The following is a 19,882-nucleotide window of genomic DNA, read 5'->3' as shown; positions in this document are numbered from 1 at the left end:
TATTCTGTACATTTGATATAAATGGAATCATGTGATACGTGGCCTTCGGTGTCTGGCTTCTTTCACTTAGTGCAGTGCTTTTTTCAAGGTTCATCTATGTTGTAGCCTGTGTCAGTATTTCATCTTCCTTTTTTTTGGCTGAATAATATTCCATCGTATGGATATGCCACATTTTGTTTATTCATCAGTTGATGGATATTTGGGTTGTTTACATTTCTTGGGAATTATGAGTAATGCTGCTAAGAATATTTTCATACATACTTCCGTGTGGCTGTGTGTTTTTAATTCTCTTGGGTATATACTTAGGAGTGGAATTCCTGGGTCATATGTTAACTCCTAACAACTCTTTTGTGGAACTGCCAAACCATTTTTTTCAAGAGGCTGCATCACTTTAAATTCCCACCAGCAGTGTATGAGGTTTCCGATTTCACCATAGGCTTGTGCACCTGTTATTACCTTTTTTTTTTTTTGGCTTGAAACAACGCAGATTTATTACCTTAAAGTCATGCAGGCGAGAAGTCCAAAATGGGTCTCATGCGGCTAAAATCATGGTGCTGGCAGGAGGCTCCAGGGGAGAATTCATCTCCTTGTCCTTTTCAGCTTCTACCCACATTCCCTGCATCACAGCCCACAGCCAGCAGTCGTACCTGTCCAGCCTCTTGCTTCTCTCATCTCCTCTCCTACTTCTTCTGGAGTCAAATCTCCCTCTACCTCCCACTTGCGATTACATTCGGGGCTCACACGGGCTCATTCAGAGCTATCCAAGATAAAGATGCAGTTACCTTTTTTTTTTTTTAAACAATGTCTTTTTAAAATTTAATTAATTTATTTTTGGCTGCCTTGGGTCTGCGTTGCTGCACGTGGGCTTTCTCTAGTTTTGGCGAGCTGGGGCTACTCTTCATTGCACTGCGCGGGCTTCTCATTGCAGTGGCTTCTCTTGTTGCGGAGCATGGGCTCTAGGCACGTGGGCTTCAGTAGTTGCAGCATGCGGGCTCAGTAGTTGTGGCTCACGGGCTCTAGAGGGCAGGCTCAGTAGTTGTGGTGCACGGGCTCAATTGCTCTGTGGCATGTGGGATCTTCCCAGACCAGGGCTCGAACTTATGTCCCCTGCATTGGCAGGTGGATTCTTAACCACTGCACCACCAGGGAAGCCCTACCTGACTTTTTGATTCAAGCCATCCTAGTGCTTTTGGTTTATATTTCCCCGATCCCTAATGACGTTGAATATCTTTTCATGGGCCTATTTGTACATCCTCTTTTGAGGCATATATGCAAGTCCTTTGCCCATTTAAAAAAATTTTTTTAACTGAAGTATAGTTGATTTACAATGTTGTGTTAATTTCTTCTGTACAGCAAAGTGACTCACTTATACACATATACATGTATATATTCTTTTTCATATTCTTTTCCATGATGGTTTGTCACAGGATACTGAACATAGTTCCCTGTGCTATACAGTAGGACCTTGTTGTTAATCCATCCCTTTGCCCATTTTAAAATTAGTTGCTTTTTGACTCTTCAGTTGCAAGTTCTTTATTCTGGATACAAGTCCCTTATCAGGTATATGATTTGCAGCTATTTTCTCTCATTCTCTGGGTTGTCTTTTCTTAATGGTGTCATCTGAAGCACAAGTTTTTAATTTTGATGATGTCCAACCTATTTTTTGTTACTTCTGTTTTTGGTGTCATAAGAAGCCACTGCCTAACCCAAGATCCTGAAGATTTGCATCTATGCTTCCTTCTGAGAGTTCTGTAATTTTAGCACTTACATTTAGGCCTTTGATCCATTTTGAGTTCACTTTTGCATATAGTGAGGCTGTGGTCCAACTCCATTCTTTATGAAAGCAGCTCGTGTGCCCCTTTCTTGTTTGCCCATTCTGTTCCCCTCTAACCTTAAAAGAACCTAATTATAGGAATGAGGTCACTAGGCAATTTAACCTAATTCCTGACTAATGCTCTCCTGAATGCACACATGCCTTGCCTAACCTGTTGATTCTTTCCCTAGATTAAAAGAAGTCAGAATGAAGAACTAAGCAGTTAAAGAATGACCAGCTCTCTGCCCCCAGCAACCCCCTTAGCAATCCTGCAGGCAGATCACCGAGGCAAGATAACATCTGAAGAGTCAGCCAGTGTGCACGCAATGGAGAAGGACGCAGAACCCACCCTCCTGCTTCGATGACTGCCTGAGATTCTCCCCGCTCCTTCCCTTTAAAAACTGTCATGGCTGAGCAGAATCCTCGGAGTTGATCTCTGGACGCGAGTCCACCTCCTCCCCAGACTGCCGGCTTTTCTGATTAAAGCACCTTTCCTTTCTCCTGACTCTTGCTTCCCGTTTATTGGCTTTGAGCAGCGAGCAGCCGAAGCTGAGCTGGGTAACAGTTACCAGTGGACACCCCGTCTCCCCGCACGGTTTGTCTGGTTCTGAGGGATGACTTCCTCGGCTCCCGCCCCCTTTCTGCGCCGCCTCCTCACTCCGCCCTCCGGCTGGCCCTTGCTCCTGCTCCGCCAGCCCGTCTGCCCGCCCCCGCCCCCGCCCCGCTCCGCCCCGCCCACAGCACCGGCAGCCGACCTCGCCCCCCCGGGATGGGCGGCCCCGCGGGCTTCCGAGACCTCCTCCGGAGGCTACCAGCCGGCGCGCAATAGGCGCTGCGGCGGGAGGACCGAGCGCACACCCGCGCCCTCGTCCTCGCAGCGCCCCCAGGGCAACCTCCGCTCTCCACAAACCCGGCGCCCGCTCCGCCGCCGGCCCATCGGCCCGCGCCCTCACCTTGCCGCTCTAGCTCTCGCCGCCGTCTCCACGCCTCCCGCTCCGCCTACGTCACGCCGGGCGCCAACGCGCAGCTGCGAGCGCGGGGTGCGCGTCCCTTCCGGCTCGCCGTAGCAGGCGCGCCGCTGCTTCCTCCGGCCGGGCCCCGGATGTGTCGAGCGGAACGGTGCCGTCTGGGCCCGGTCCCCAGCCCCAGCCCGACGTGGAGGAGCGCGGACCAGACCCGGGGTAGGTGTGGGCGCGGCTGGGACAACGGGCCGGGGGTCTTATGGCCTGCGCCCCGGCCTCGGTTCCCCCTGGAACCTCCCGGCGGGGGCCCGGGGCGCCGGGGAGGGAGGCCCCGCGCGGCGGTGGCTGTGGGACGGGATGGGCTCGGCGCCGGGACTGGTCGGTCGTGAGGGGGGCCGGCGGCGGCCGGGGGCGCTGCGGGCCCGCTGCGGGCCGGCCCGTTGCTCCCGGTGAGTGGGCCGCGGGGCGCCTCGCATTGTTTTTTGTGCGCGGGATTCAAGTCAGGTCTGTTGCTTTCTTTTGGTCTCGTGGTCCGGGTTCGATGCCCGACCCTCTCCGCAGCATGGGGATGGCGCGGCGTTGCTTCTTCGCGCGAGGTGTCCCGCGCAGGTGTGGGCACAGGTGCCGAGGGAGAGTGACTTGTCAGACGTGTCGGCCAGGGAGCCCTGCGGCGCCACGGCGTGCGGCCGCCTCCAGCCCCCCTCCCTCGCCCACTTGCAGCCCTCAGCTGGCTAAGGCTTGTCGCCCCCGGGGTCTTCGCGTTGTCCGCGCCCTCCGCCCGGAACACCTTCCCGCAGAGATCTGCCGTCCGCATCTCTGCTCAGACGCCACCTCCTCAGTCGGAGAAGAATAACCTAGCGGCGGGCTAGTAGTGCTTATCCCGGGCGTTATAGATGAGTTTTATTCTCTTCGCTTATTTGTATTTTCTGGTGAATTTTTTTTATACCTGATATGTGCAATAAAATGGTTTTTGTAAATTTTTTTTAGTGGAACCAATGAAATATAAATATGCTCTCTGAATGGTTGGAAAAAAATGTAAAAATACATATTAAAACTCTAAATCATTCTATCACCCAAAGATAAGCACACTTAGCAGTTTCTTTGTGGCCCCTTGTTCTATTCATGTAATTTTTTTTAATAATGGGGATTGCACAGTGTAATTCTTTGTGCTTTTAAAAACGTGTAGTTAACATGATCAGGTGCCATGAAATCCTCTACAGCAATTGCTGTTAGTGGGGTACTATTAGTGAACCATTATCTACTTAATTTCTTGTGTTGGATCCACTCTTTCTTGCCTGTCCCAGGCCGTGGCTTTAATATTCTTGTTTTGCCTTCAGTTTATCTCCTCTTCAGAGTATTCTCGTCAACGTACAACCCCTCCAGCTACCGTTACCCTTTCTAGGGCTTAGCTTCCTTTTATACCAGAATTAGGAAGACTCGCGAGCTCCCTATCACTACTTCCTCCTCTTGTCCTTTCTCTTGAACGCTGGTTCAAGCTAAGCTTTTGGTCCCACCTCGCCTCTGAAACAGCTCCTCTTGGGGTTAGGTGACACCATATTGCCAAATGCCCCTGTTGGCAGCCTTTGACTGGGCCTCCCATGGCTTCCTTGAATCGCTGTCCCCTGGTGGCACTGGGACACAGCTCTTTTGATAGTCCTTTTACCTTGATGGTTGCTCTCCTCAGCCTCCTTGCTGGTTCCTTCTCATCTCCCTAACTTACACAAATTATAATGCTTCGAGGTGGTCCTCCCACCTCCTCTCTGGTCTGTACAGTGGGTGATCTCATCCCGTGTCACGACTAGATCACTTGTCAACACGCCCTGAATGTGTTTCTCCTGGCAGGATCTTCCAAACAGCTACTTTTACATGTGTGAAACCTGCTTATACACTGCTGCATCTCAGTCAGAGGCAGCGCCATTCTTCCTGTTGCTCAGGACAGAGCTCCTTGTGTGGTCTCTGCGTTCCTTCCACGTTCCAAATTTGATTGGTCGGCACATTAAAAATTGATCTCAAACCTGACTGCTTCTCACTGCCTTCTTGGCTACAGCTGTCGTTTAAGCCCCCCGGGTCATCTCGCCTGGGTTATTCCAGTGACCTCCTCCCTGCTCTCTGCTCACCTGAGCTGAGCTGCTCTGCAGTTGACTCTCAGCACAGATTCGGGTGATGCACTGCTTTGTTCAGAGCCCTCCATGGTTTCTCATCTCCCTCAGAAAAAAAGCCAAGGTCCTTAAGGCAGTTTATGAGGCCCCTTGTACCCAGGTCCCTGCTGCCCCTGTGACTTCATGTCCTGACCCCACTCCTTGTCACCTGGCTCCTGCCACACCCAGCTCAGGCCTGGGCATGCCTCGGCTCTGTCTGAAACATCAGGTCCCCACGTGCCATGGGTCTGCCTCTCACTGAGTTCTCTTTTCAGAAGTTCCCTCCTCTGAGACGCTGCTGGATAACCCAGCACCTTGCCCACTCGCTCCATCCCTTACCCTGAGCTTTGCCACTGCACCGATAGTCTGGCACTTACTGCTTTGTGCATTGCCTTACTGCCCCCCATGGGGCAGGAACTATGCTTTGTTCGCTGTGGTACACACAGTGCTTCAGATCGTGTCTGATGGCGTACGTGCTTAATAAACGTTTGTTGAGTAAATAAGTTAATGAACACATTCTTTTCTAAAGCAGGTGGATTTGGTAGGGACCTAGGCACACAAGGGTAATTAAAAATTATAGGGGTTGCTGAGGAATAGACTTCGCATGCTGTGAGTCAGAGGAGGGAAATTGGCTTATCTAGTAGAGACTTAATGCACGAGGTGAGGTTTGGATTTCGTAGGTAGAAATGAAGAGAATTGAATTTGACTCCTGCAGTTGGAGATGGGAGCTGCGGAAGCCATTGAAGGAAGGGTTCAGCTGCTGGATCTTGCATTCAGGGGGCCCTGGGTGCAGTTGGACGTCCTGCACAGGCAGCATGGTGTCCTTCACGTGGACCGTTCACAGGGGCCGTCCGTCTCATGTCTTGAGTTCTCTCGTTGGCATTCTCTCTGCGCTGCGACCCGCACCCTCAGGGCCCTGTGTCCCCAGGGTGCCAGCAGTGGGCGCCTGCGGGGCAAGCAGCTGCCTGCGGCTGCGGCCTCACATCTTGCTCTGGAGCCTGCTTCTGCTCCTCAGCCCCCTGTAGAGGGACTAAGAACCCGCTGCCTTTAGGAGTCAAGACCCTGGCCCGTAGACTTTTCTTCCGGGTAGAGCATCCTTTGGGCCTGCTATCTCAGCCCCGCCCCTTCTGTGTTTTTTGCTTTATTCTAACCAACAGAAACTTTTATTCTGGTTTGGCGCACTATTATATTGTAGAAATAAATTTAAAAAGTCACTTATGTTCTGAGTGGAAGGGAAGGTCTTTGCATATCCTCACTTTGCTGTTTTACTTAGCTTTTTTTTTTTTTAATGTACGTTTAATAGTATTCACTTTTTGGAGTAGAATTCAGAGAATTTTGACAGATGTGTAATTTCCATGACAATTGGGGTACAAAGCAGTTCCTTCCCTCCCAGCAGTTCCCTTGTGCTGCCACTCTGTAGTCAACTCTTTCCCCAGCCCTTGGCAGCCTCTGACCCCTGAGTGTGTGTTTTCTGTTTTTTTCAGGATGTCAGCTAAAGGAACTCACACAGCGTGGAGCCTTTTGAGTCTGGCTTCTTCCACTGAGCGTAATGCATTTGAGATTCATCCAGGTTGCTGCATGTACCAAGAATGTTTCTTTTTGTGGAGTAGTAGTCCACGGTGTGGATGGACCACGGTTTATCCATTCACTCGTTGAAGGACATTTGGATTCTTGCCAGCCTTTTAATACAAGTAATGAATGAACAGTTCACATTGCATTATAGTCAGACAGTACAGAAGTACCCCAAGCATGATGAGGTTCCTCTTTGCTCTTTCTCCTCATTCTTGACTTCCCCAAACTGACTGATTTGGTATCCATTTCTTTACTTATTTTTAAATTTAAAAAAGAATTTTTTTTTTTTTTTTTTTTGGCCATGCCACGTGGCTTGCAGGATGTTAAGTTTCCCGACCGGGGATTGAACCCAGACCCTCAGCAGTGAAAGCACCGAATCCTAACCTCTGGACCACCGGGGAATTCCCCGGTATCCATTTCTTTTCAAAGTGTATTCTTGTAAACAGCATATAGTTGAGTCTTATTTTCTTAATCTAGATTGTGACTTTAAGATTTTTATTTGATATTTGGTCTATTTAATTTTTTTAATATAAATTTATTCTACTTATTTTTGGCTGCGTTGGGTCTTCATTGCTGCACGCAGGCTTTCTCTAGTTGCAGCGAGCGGGGACTACTCTTGGATGTGGTGCGAGGGCTTCTCATTGCAGTGGCTTCTCTTGTTGCGGAGCATGGGCTCTAGGTGCGCAGGCTTCAGTAGTTGTGGCTCACGGGCTCAGTAGTTGTGGCTCACGGGCTCTAAAGTGCAGGTTTAGTAGTTGTGGCACGCGGGCTTAGTTGCTACACGGCATGTGGGATCTTCGTTCCCAGACCAGGGCTCGAACCCATGTCCCCTGCATTGGCAGGCGGATTCTTAACCACTGTGCCACCAGGGAAGCCTCTATTTAATTTTTAAATAAACGCTTTGGAATAACTTTAGATGTACAGAAAATTTGCAAAAATAGGTTTCTTTCTATATATTAGAAGCTACATTCTCTGTGAGGGTGATATCTCCCACAAGGGGATCAGAATTGGTTCTTGAGAGGAAGGTGAGAAAAAATTAGGTATGACAGTGGGTTGTGGCATCCCAAAGAGTCATGGTACTTCACAGATAGACAGCATAGCTATGGTTTACAACTTCATGGGGGACGGTGGGGAGAGAAATTCCTAACTAGGCTTCTCAGGGGGACAGTGGGGAAAAAAAGGTTGAGAAATAGCAGCAGAATAATGCATTGGGCATTTGTAGCTTTATTGGCTGGTGTTTAAGGAAGCACTTCTTCAGTTTGTCTTGAATGTTCCTCTCAAGCTGAGATAGATCCCACCCGGTGTAGTACAGGGGGCGCTGGCCCATCGGGTTAAGGACCCACCACCAACACCATGATTTTAATCAGAAGGGACCTTGGGGACCTGAAGTCTGGGCTTCCATTTCCACTGCAGCCCCAGAGAGGTCAGGCCTCTGTAGTAGCACATGGTGTAATGCACCCTTAAAACTGAGTTTTAAAACTCAGTTTAGTTCATTTTATATCTTTTGGAACTTACGTATTTTAGGAACTACTATGGAACCTTCATAACCTGCTCTGAAGTGGGAGAAGAATGAGTGTTTTGTTAGCCAACAGGACTTTTGTTAAGTGACATCTGGAGTTACCATCGTAATAGATGCTAACAGTTTACCACGAAAAATTTCAAAGATACACAAAGATTGAAAGAATTTTATAGTAAACACCTAGATAGCCACCACCTAGTTTTCTATTATTAACATTTTACTGACCTGCTTTATCACACATCCATCTATCCATCCATCTTTTAAAAATTTGGGGGAGCAATTCAAGATGAGTGAAAGCATTGTTTTTAATGTGTTTAATTTCAGCCTTTCTTTTACTCCCTCTGGCAGAGGTAGTTGGTCCATTTTTGGGGTGTCTATCAAGTTACTTAGGGCCGCACAAAGACAACTTATAAAAAGCCCTTGAATACAGGTTACCAGGGAGTGGAGGGCAGAGAGCATTCTCCGCAGAGGGGAGTTCTGGAGGGCGGCAGTGCTTTTCCAGGGAAACAGGGAGGGTTCATGTGGCTGGACGTGGGGTGTCTGGGGGTGAAGGTCCTCGTGGTGTAGCTGCCACCGCTCTGCTGACAGGGGTCAGTCTCCATGCCCGCCTGGGCTCCCCCTGAATCACTTTCTCACAAAACTGAGATGTGGTGGTGGTGCCTGGAGCTCGCGGACCTCAGACTCCCCCGGCCGACGCTGCCTGCGTTTCAGCCCTGCACAGGCCTGCGCCGTGTGGACGTGGCCCCAGCGGTGCCCTGAGTGGCGTCCTTCACCCTGGCCTTTCTTAACCCGCCTGTGCCTGTTACTAGGCCTCCAGTCTTAACTCTGCTGGTTTTCAAGAGTGTGAGTGTGTGTGCAGCAGCATCTCTGTTTGAGGAGAGCCCCAGGTTGAAAGGAGAAGCTTTACTTAGTCTTGGATTTGTTTGTCGTCCCATCGCTGACTTGACTTTGAAATACAGATGGTGTTAAACGATGGCGTGAGTTTCTTTGTTTTCAGAGATGGAGATGAAACAGCTGAGAACCACTGTCCTAGAATCTCCTAACCTTTCTCCCTGTCTTCCGTCGCCACCCCCGGCGAGGCTGTGTACATTGCTGCTTGTTCTGCAGAGCTCTCTGCCCCTGGTTTTCCTCCATTCTGCCAGGATGTCATTGTTTTTAGGCCATTTCAGGAGACAGGAAATGTGTTTTAAGGAAAAACCATGAGTTGATACTGACTCCCTGTTCTTATCCAGCATCATGGAGTTGACCCGTGCCTTCCTTCCCCGTTCCGCTGGTGATTATTTTGTCCTTTCCAGAGTTAGATTTGCTTCTGTTTGCGTTCAGTTTTAGGGAGTTCTTCATCCCTATTGATTTAATTTTGCTTTTTGAACATGTAACACTTTAACATGATTCTAAAAGTCAAAACGATATGAGATGGTGTACTCAGAAGCGCTCCTTCCTTCGCTGTCCTGCCAGTCCGCTTGCACCCACCCCCTTCATTTCTGGCTTATTCTTCCTGAGTTCCTTTTTTTGCAAAAGTAAGTAGGTATTTATCGGGTGTTGTTGCTTCCAGACTCTTTAGTGGACATAACTAGGAAATATATTTTTTAAGAAAAATATATATACAGATATGTATATTTGCTTATTTTTATTGGAATATAATTAACATACAACATTATATTAGTTTTAGGTGTTGATCATAATGATTTGACATTTGTGTACATTGCAAAATGGTCACCACAATAACTCTAGTTACCATCTGTCGTCATACAGAGTTACAATTATTTTTTCTTGGGATGAGAATTTTCAAGATTTACTCTCTTGGAGCTTCCCTGGTGGCACAGTGGTTAAGAAACCGCCTGCCAATGCAGGGGACATGGGTTCGAGCCCTGGTCCGGGAAGATCCCACATGCCGCGGAGCAACTGAGCCCACGCGCCACAACTACGGAGCCTGCGCTCTAGAGCCCGTGAGCCACAGGTACTGAAGCCCACGTGCCTAGAGCCTGTGCTTCGCAACAAGAGAAGCCACCGCAATGAGAAGCCCGTGCACCGCAACAAAGAGCAGCCCGCGCTCGCTGCAACTAGAGAAAGCCTGCGCGCAGCAGTGAAGACCCAACGCAGCCAAAAATAAATAAATAAAATTAAAGAAAAAATTGATTTACTCTCAGCAATTTTTGAACATGCAGCACAATATTACTGGCTACAGTTCCCAAGCTCTACCTCCCCAGGACTTATTTATAACTGGAAGTTTGTACCTTTTGATCCCCTTTAACCCACTTCGCCTACCACCCAACCCCCACTGCAACCACCAATTTGTTCTCTGTGTCTGTGAGTTTTGTTTAGCTTTCACATACAAGTGAAGTCATACAGTATTTATCTTTCTTTGTCTGACTTATTTCACTTAACATAATACCCTCAAGTTCCATCCATGTTGTTGCAAATTGCAGGATTTCATTCTTTTTATGGCTGAGGAATATTCCATTGTATATATCTCTATATCTATCTCTCTATATATCTCACATCTTCTGTATCCATTCATTTATTGATGGGCACTTAGATTGCTTCTGTATCTTGGCTATCGTAAATAATGGTGCATATGAACATAGGGGTACATATAGCTTTTCAAATTAGTGTTTTTGTTTTCTTCAGATACAGTGGAATTGCTGGTAATAGAATTGTCGTATGGTAGTTCCATTTTTAATTTTTTTGAGGAACCTCCATACTGTTTTCCATAGTGGCTGCACCAGTTTACATTCCCACCAACAGTGCCTGAGGGTTCCCTTTTTTCCGCATCTTTGCCAGCATTTGTCATTTGTGGTCTTTTTGATGATAGGTGTGAGGTGTGAGGTGATACCTTTCAGGTGTGAAGTGCTATCTCGGTTTTGATTTGCATTTGCCTGATGATCAGTGATGTTGAGCATCTTTTCATGTACCTGTTGACCATCTGTTTCTTCTTTGGAAAAATGTCTATTCGGATCCTCTGTCCATTTTTCAGCTGGATTGTTTGTTTTTTTGTTATTGAGCTGCATGAGTTCTGTATATAATTTGGATGTTAACCCCCTATCAGATATATGATTTGCAAATATCTTCTTCCATTCTTCCTGTAAAAAGATGGCCTTTTTATTTTGTTGACGGTTTTCTTTGTTGCACAGTGCTTTTAAGTTTGATGTCTCCCGTTTGTTTATTTTTGCTTTTGTTGCCATTGCCTTTGGAGTCAGATACAAAAAAAGAAAAAAAAAATCTCCAAGAGAGATGTCAAGAAGCTTAACCACCTGTGTTTTCTTCTAGGAGTTTTATGGTCTCTGGTCATACATTCAAGTCATTAATCCATTTTGAGTTAATTTTTGTGTATGGTGTAAGATAGTGGTCCAGTTTTATTTTTTTGCCTGTGGCTGTTCAGTTTTCCCAACACCATTTATTGAAGAGACTATTTCTTTCCCATTGTATTTTCTTACCTCCTTTGTCATAAATTAATTGACCATATATGTGTGGGTTTACTTTTGGACCCTCCGTTCTGTTCCATTGATCTGTGGGTTTGTTTTTATGCCAATACCATACTTTGTGACTACTAAAACTCTGTAATGTAGTTTGAAATCAGGGAGCTTGATGCCTCTAGCGTTGTTCTTCTTTCTCAAGATTACTTTGGCTTTTCATGATCTTTTGTGGTTCCATACAAATTTTTCGATTGTTTGTTCTATTTCTGGGAAAAATACCTTTGGGATTTTGATAGGGATTGCATTGAATTCGTAGATTGCTTTACGTAATATGGACATTTTAACAATATTAATCCTTCTAATCTGAGAGCACAGGATATCTTTCCATTTACTTGTGTCATCTTCAGTTTCTTTCATCAGTGTCTTACAGTTCTTAGTGTACAGGTCTTTTACCTCCTTGGCCAGAAAATTCCTAAGTATTTTATTCTTTTTGATGCAATTGTAAATGGGTTTTTTTCTTAACTTCTCTAATAACTCTTAGTATATGAAAATCTAACAGATTTTTGCATATTGATTTTGTATCCTGCAACTTTACTGAATTCATTTATTAACTGCAACAGGTTTTTGGTGGAGTCTTGAGGGTTTTTTTGTACATCATATCGTGTCATCTGCAGATGGTGACAGTTTTACTTCTTTTTGATCTTGGATGCCTTTTACTCCTCTTCCCCGTCTGATTGCTCTGGCAGGGCTTCCAACAGTGAGTTGAATAAAAATGGCAAGAGGGGGGGCATCCTTGTCTTGTCCTGATGTGAGAGGAAATGCTTTCAGCTTCCCACTGTCGAGTATGATGTAGCTGTGGGCTTGTCATATGTGGTCTTTATTACGTTGAGGTATGTTCCCTCTGTACCCACTTTGTTAAGAGTTTTTATTCTAAATGGATGTTGAATTTTGTCAAATGCTTTTTCTGCATCTATTGAGATGATCATATGATCTTTATCCTTCATTTTGTTAATGTAGTGTAACACGTTGATTGATTTGCTGATGTTGAACCATCCTTGCATCTCTGGAATAAGTCCCAGTTGATCACAGTGTATTATCCTTTTAATGTATTGTTGAATTCAGTTTGCTGATACTTTGTTGAGGATTTTTGCATCTGTGTTCATCAGGGAAGTTAACCTGTAATTTCTTTTTTGGTGGTGTCCTCGTCTGGTTTTGGTATCGGTAATGCTGGCCTTGTAAAATGAATTTGGGAGTGTTGCCTCCTTTTCATTTTTTTGGAAGAGTTTGAGAAGGATAGGCATTAAATCGTTTTTGAATGTTTGGTAGAATTCATCAGTGCTGCCGTCTGGTCCTGGACTTTTGTTTGTTGGAATGTATCTTTCTTTTTTATTTTTTATTTATTTATTTTTGGCTATGTTGGGTCTTCGTTGTTGCATGCGGGCTTTCTCTAGCTGCAGCAAGTGGGAGCTACTCTTCGTTGCAGTGAGCGGGCTTCTCATTGCGGTGGCTTCTCTTGTTGTGGAGCATGGGCTCTGGGCGCGTGGGCTTCAGTAGTTGTGGCTCGCGGGCTCTAGAGCGCAGGCTCAGTAGTTGTGGTGCACTGGCTTAGTTGCTCTGTGGCATGTGGGATCTTCCCGGAGCAGGGCTCGAACCCGTGTCCCTGCATTCTTTTTATTAAAAAAATAAACAGGGCTTCCTTGGTGGTGCAGTGGTTAAGAATCCGCCTGCCAATGCAGGGGATGTGGGTTCGATTCCTGGTCCAGGAAGATCCCACATGCCATGGAGCAACTAAGCCCACGGACCACAACTACTGAGCCTGCGCTCTAGAGCCTGCGAGCCACAACTTCTGAGCCCGTGTACCACAACTACTGAAGCCCACATGCTCTAGGGCCCGCGTGCTGCAACTGCTGAGCCCGCGTGCTGCAAATATTGAAGCCCGCACGCCTAGAGCCCATGTTCTGCAACAAGAGAAGCCACTGCAGTGAGAAACCCGTGCACCGCAATGAAGAGTAACCCCCGCTCGCTGCAACTAGAGAAAGCCTGCGCGCAGCAATGAAGACCCAACGCAGCCAAATAAAAATAAAAATGAATGAATGAATGAATGCAGGAAAGGTATGTCTCTGTCCTTCCATTAGTCCATCTGTCTGTCTTTCTTTTCCCCTTTCTTATACAAAGTTATTTCCTCATATATAGTCTTTTGCACTTTGTTTATTTGATTTAACAGTATGCGTTCTGGAAATTGCTTTATACCAGTTCATGGAGATCTTCCTCATTCTTTTGTACAGCTACGTAGTACTCCATTAAGTGAATGTACTGTAATATAGTCAACCAGTCTCTGAAATATTATGGACATGCAGTTTATTTTGCGTCTACAAATAATGCCTTAGTGAATAAACATTGTGCTTGTGTGTTTTCATTTTGAAGGTGGATATTCATGGTGAATGTGTAGTGGGACTGCTGGGTCGAAGAGTAAGAGCATGTGTAGTTTCTTTTTTTTTTTGGCTGTGCTGAGTCTTTGTTGCGGTGTACAGGCTCTTCGTTGTGGCACGTGGGCTCGGTAGTTGTGGCATGAGGGCTTAGTTGCCCTGCGGCATGTGGGATCTTAGTTCCCCAACCAGGAATCAAACCCGCGTCCCCTGCATTGGAAGGCGGATTCTTAACCAGTGGACCATGAGGGAAGTCCTGAGCATGTGTAGTTTTGGCTAAATGGTGCCAGGTCCCTTTGTAGGGCTGTACAGCTTAACATCCCACAGCAGAGTTGAGAGGGCCTGGTTCCCACAGTCTCACCAACAGAGTGTGTTGTCTGGCTTTTGAATTTTGTTAGGCTGATAGATGAGAAATGATATTTCAGCTTAGTTTTAATTCATGTTTCTTTCATTATGAGTGGTGGATTTACAAGTGAATGTGCTTGAAAAATTCAGCTTCAAGTCTTACCTTGGAGTTTTACTTTGTTTTACTGATTTTTGCAATAGAAAATCCCATTTCATAAATATAGGCTAGGCGTGAGTGAAATGAATCAGACGTTTGGTTCGTTACTTGTGAGCAGCCTTGTAGAGAGAGAGTCATAGTGTTTTGGTGGGTCTTGATGTTAGTCACGAAGGCCAAGCCTGGGTTCTGGTTGATGCTGGTGGTTGTGTTAGGAAGTTGTGGAGCTGGCCTTATTTCCGGCAGGCCAGGCCTTCTCTGGTTTCTGCCTCTGCATACCTTCATGGCCTGTGAGGGGCTCTTTGATGCAGACGCTGCGCATTGGACGTGGGGGCTTCCTCCCGTTCAGAAATGGCCCTCTTGATGGTGCAGTATAGAAACGCTTCCCCACTCTTAACAGCAGGGCTCCCTGGGTGGTGAGCGGTGCCTGGCCCTTGGCTGTGGTGTGGGAGGCTCCTCGACTGTGGCGATGAGCGCAGTGAGCCTGGCGGCCCGGGGCGTCTGCTCAGCTCCCGCTTCTCGTTGCCGGGTGGGATGAGGCCCAGTGTGGCCAGTGCTTGGATGTTTCTAATGAATGAAGCTGACAACTTACGTTTTTTATGTGAAATCTCCTGGTTTAAAACTATCAGTTGAAATGAACCCAAACAGCAGATGACGTCATACAGACTAAAACCGTTTCTTCGGTCTGCATAGAGCCAGGGCGGCCATGATTGCCAGCATCTCCTTCCGAGCGACTTGGGGACTCCCCACCCAGGGTGATGTAATTAATGGCCCTCTGAGCCCTGGCGCTGTCTGTCTCCTCGGCCTTGGTCTTCAGCATGCTAATATTCTAGCACTTTCCTCTCCTCTGCTTTTCCCCTGCTCGCTCGTTTACTCACCAAGCACCTACCGGGTGTCTCTTATATGCCAGGCACTGTTTTGGTTGCTGGTGGTTCATCAGTGAGCCCAGTCAGACAGCCCTCCCTTACACTACACGCTGTTGTGCTTGGCCAAAGACGTTTCTTTTAACGTGTACAGAGAGAGCTAGAAATAGGTATACGCCCATATATGTGTTGCCACGTCGAGATTTTAAAAACGTATATACATATAATATATATGCTACACGTATGTTTGGCTTTACTCAAGTTATATAACTTAAGTACGTACAAGTGTTTCCTCATTCTTTTAGTGGCTGCCTCTAAGGGGTGGTTATACCAAATTTTGTTAAAAGTTCCCTATAGGTGAGCATTTACATTGTTTGAAATTTGACATTATAATTAATATTATAATAAACATCTTTGGACAACTGTATATTTGTGTGAATAGATCCCTAGAAGTGGAGTTCCTTGATCAGTGTACATTAAAATTGTGATAGGTAATGCCGCGTTACCCTCCAGAAAGCTATAGCTGTGCTTTACTTCCCTCATTTGTGTATGGCGGGTTCGCCATTTCCTAGCAGCCTTGCTAAACCTGAATATTATCAGTCTTTTGATCTTCACTAACCTGTCAAACAACAAATAATTGTCTCACTTTATTTCATATTTTGTTATTAATAAGGTTAAGCTTTTTTTTTTTTTTTTTTGCGGTACGTGGGCCTCTCACTGTTGTGGCCTCTCCCGTTGCGGAGCACAGGCTCCGGACGCGCAGGCTCAGCGGCCACGGCTCATGGGCCCAGCCGCTCCGCGGCATGTGGGATGTTCCCAGACCGGGGCACGAACCCGTGTCCGCTGCATGGGCAGGCGGACTCTCAACCACTGCGCCACCAGGGAAGCCCAAGGTTAAGCATTTTTGATGTTTATCTGTCATTTGAACTTCTTGTAGAATTTCTAGTTTATAGCCTCTTTTCTTGGGCTGTTTGGCTCTTTTTGATTTGTGGGAATTCTTAAGGATGAATAACCTTTTGTCATATAGGCTTCAAATATTTTTTATCAATCTCACTTTTTTATTGTAACGTTCTTCTTTAGTAAGGTTGTCAGTTGTTAATGCTTTTTAAAAATAAAGATTGTTTCTAGGTTTCACGCCATGTTTAGGAAACTCTTCATCACTGCAGGATTATAAAGATATTCTCATATGTTTCAAAATATTTTTATGGTTTGATTTTGCGCCCCCTGAGTAATTTTTGTGAATGGTGTGAGGTGCAGGGGTGGGTGGGGCTCGGGGTAGATCTGACTTTTATTTTTCTGAATGGATCGATCTAAGAAAGTTTGGATTTTAATTCTCTAGCTTCGGGACTTCTCTGGCTGTCCAGTGGTTGAGACTCCGCGCTTCCAGTGCTTCCACTGCAGGGTGTGCAGGTTCGATCCCTGGTCAGGGAACTAAGATCCCACATGCCGCAGAGAGCAGCCAAAATATAAATAAAAAAATAAATAAGTGATTAAAAAATAATTCTTTAGCCTTACAGAAAGCTGTTATGAACTTTAGTAATGCTTTAAAATGACTTCTTATTTTAAAAAATCTCAACAACAGTCAGAGAGTTTTAAAAATAGCATCTGTCTGTGAGAGGCCTTTTTCTCTTTGGTCTGCAGCTCTTGGTGAGGCACGAATTTGTGGGCCCCACAAAACCCTGAGAGGCTCACCGGGTGGACCATTGCTGGAGGTGGCAGGGAGGCAGGGACAGATATGTCAGCGGGGTCTTGTGTCTTAAGGCAGAGAACTGTGGGGGTTTGTGTGATGGGCTAGAGTGGAGGGTGTGGCGTCTCTTCTATAACAAAGTTTTTTTTTTTAATTGAAATATAGTTGGTGTACAATATTGTGTTAGTTCCAAGTGTACTAATGATTTGACATGTGCGCACATTATGAAACCGTCACCGTGATGAGTCTAGTAGCCATCTGTCCCCGTACAAAGTTTTATTACGGTGTCACTGACCATATTCCTTATGCTGCACCTTACATCACATGACTTCTATAGCTGGAGGTTTGTACCACTTAATTCCCTTCACCCATTTCACCCACCTCTCATCCCCTCCCTTCTGGCAACTACCTGTTTGGTCTCTGTATCTGTGAGTCTGTTTTCATGTGTTGTTTTCTTTATGTGCTGGATCAGCCAAGATATGCCTGGCTCTTGCAGCTAGCAGGTGTGCCCCAGGCGCTGCTGGCATCCAACACAGGGCGGAGTGCCCGCCACGTGTTCCCTGCAGTTAGCTTGTTTGTTGTGCTCCCTCGGGGCCTCATCTCTGTGCTCCTGTGAACTGCCAAGCAGGACCAAGTCAGTGTGGCAAACAGCATGCCCCTGTCTTTGCCAAAGCGTGTCACGTGACCACCCAGTCCAGGGCTGGGAAATGCACACCAGTGTTGTGACTGGCGGGAGAATCGGAGTGTTCGGTGAAGATCACTAACGACTGTGGCACAAGCCAGTTCAGGACAAACTTGGAAAGCATAGCAAGGTAGCAGGGAAGAATCAAAGTGTACTCTGTCACATATTCAGTATTAATACTGTTTGCATAGATGTATCAAAATTTATTGATACTTATCGTCGGGCATGCCACCTTTCTGCTACAAATAACATTTCAGTGAACATCCTTGTATATTGAACACAGCTCTGATTTTCTTCTTAGGCTGATCTAGAAGTGGGATTATCGGGTCAGGAGACGTGAATGTGCTGTGAGACTCGTGTACCTGCTACCAAGTTGCTCTCTGGAGTTTCCACTTGAAAATATTCCCAGACACTATCTGTGCTCCCTTCACTCCCGTCATGTTCTGTCTGTTCCTTCTGCCCTGAGCTCATGCTCGTGTGTCCAAGACCTGATCCACCCTCCTCCTCGTTCCCTTCTCCTCACTCTCCGTCCAGCCTGGGAGCTATTGACGTAGCAGAACTACCCAAAGCGGGAGCCTGGCCGGAGGGCCGGATCCATCCGGGGCGCTGAGGGGGCTGAGAGGGAGATGGGTTTGGGAAGGGAGCAAGGCTCATGACCTGAGCTCCCTGCTCACTGAAGGGGAGAAGAGGCTTCCCAATCCCTAGCTGCCTAGACTCTGGGAGCACCGAAAGAGAAGCTGGGGAGGGAGGCCTTGGGGGGCTGAGAGCACGTCCAGGCCTCAGTGGGGGGTGAGGGGGTGGGAGCAGCTGCTATCGGGACCCAGTCTCCCGAGCCCTTCCCCCCTCACTCTTTCCAGTCTGACCTGGGGACCCCTGCCCTACACCAAGGATGGGGCCCAGGTAGGTGTTTCTTAGGGTGGCATCTTCCCGGCACCAGATGTGCCCCTGCGTGACGTCAGCATTGCCCTGAGTGAGCAGCAGCCACACAGACGGCGCCAGCCCCGCATGGCCCCGGTGGGCGCTGCGCGCAGTGGTCTGAGGGCTTGTCCCCGCTCCTTGCAGGCTGCGGTGGTGCGCTGATGCGGCCCGCTGATCTCGGCCTGCTCCTGGGTGGTGTCCTCCTCAAACCATGAGCCAAACAGCCCGCTGCAGCTGCTGGAGGACCTTACAGTTAGGGACATCGCCATCACCAGTTCAGGAGTTGTTTGGCTGTTGATGGTGGCTTTGCTTTCCACCAGGGTACCTGTACCATGTTCCGGAGGATGCTGTTTTAGATAAGCGGTTTCTTTACATTATAGTTGATTGGGTTTGTTCCTCCAACCTGCCTGTAAGCTCACTGAAGTCAGAACCTTTTTAAAAAGTCGAAGTGTGGGCTTCCCTGGTGGCGCAGTGGTTGAGAGTCCGCCTGCCGATGCAGGGGACACGGGTTCGTGCCCCGGCCCGGGAGGATCCCACATGCCGCGGAGCGGCTGGGCCCGTGGGCCATGGCCGCTGAGCCTGTGCGTCCGGAGCCTGTGCTCCGCGATGGGAGAGGCCACAACAGTGAGAGGCCCGCCTACCACAAGAAAAAAAAAAAAAGTCGAGGTGTAGTTTACAGGTTTTTGAATTTGAACGAACACACTCATTCTTGTAACCATCGTCCCAAATCAAGTGTAGAACCAGTTCCACACCCCCAAGTTCCTTCCTGCCTTTTCAGCTCCTCCCCAACCTGCAGCCTGGCAGGGTCTGTCTAATCTGTCCCTGTGGTTTTGCCTGTTCCAGAATGTCTTGTCATGTCAGTGGCCTGCAGTCCGTGGTCCTTGCGTCTGGCTGTGCTCCTTGGCGTCCTCGTGGTGTGGGTGTGTCTGTAGCTCGGCCTTTACGTTGCTGAGGCAGCTGCGTTGTGTGGCTCTTCCAAGGTGTTTTATTCCTTCGCCAGGTGAAGGTCAGTATTTATGTTTCCGTATGTCTCAGTAGATAGTTTGTTAATTTATATCTTTAACAGAGTCGTGGTTAAGTTGTACAATTAGTATGCTACTTTTTTCACTTAATAATATATCTGGAAAACTTTTCCATGTTTATAACATAGTCTCCATCTAGAACTTGAATACTGGATATTTCTGGTTACACTTCTTTTTACTTTTACTGTATTATTCTGTAATAAATATATTTATGCATAATTTTAAAAAATTGGTAGGTGAATTTCCGTAGTGATTCCCAGAGGTTGGATTAGTAGGTCAAAGTAATGGGGCTGCTTCCCCACCGTTGTGGGCCACCCTGTGAGGCACATTCTGAGCTCTGAGCCCTCTGAGATCTGTGCTGTCTCCGT

General features: G+C 47.1%; 1 protein-coding gene across 10 annotated transcripts in view; it reads left to right on the top strand.

The window, feature by feature from the left end:
• The first annotated feature begins 2,639 nt into the window (after positions 1 to 2,639).
• The window catches only part of EP400 (E1A binding protein p400), a 114,156-nt gene continuing 96,913 nt past the window's right edge, over positions 2,640 to 19,882 (top strand). For 9 of the 10 annotated variants that reach the window (XM_081252268.1, XM_081252274.1, XM_081252276.1 and 6 more), the window contains exon 1: positions 2,640 to 2,994. The gene's annotated coding sequence lies outside the window, so the exon portion shown is untranslated. Of the gene's footprint in view, positions 2,995 to 19,335; positions 19,499 to 19,882 lie in introns of all 10 variants that reach the window. The other variant, XM_081252269.1, reaches the window with a different exon arrangement.

The sequence above is a fragment of the Mesoplodon bidens genome, assembly GCF_964165515.1.
Source record: "Mesoplodon bidens genome assembly, chromosome: 13".
Lineage (NCBI taxonomy): Eukaryota > Metazoa > Chordata > Mammalia > Artiodactyla > Ziphiidae > Mesoplodon > Mesoplodon bidens.
Note: the sequence above shows the minus strand (reverse complement) of the source record. Positions and strands in the feature narration are given on the sequence as shown.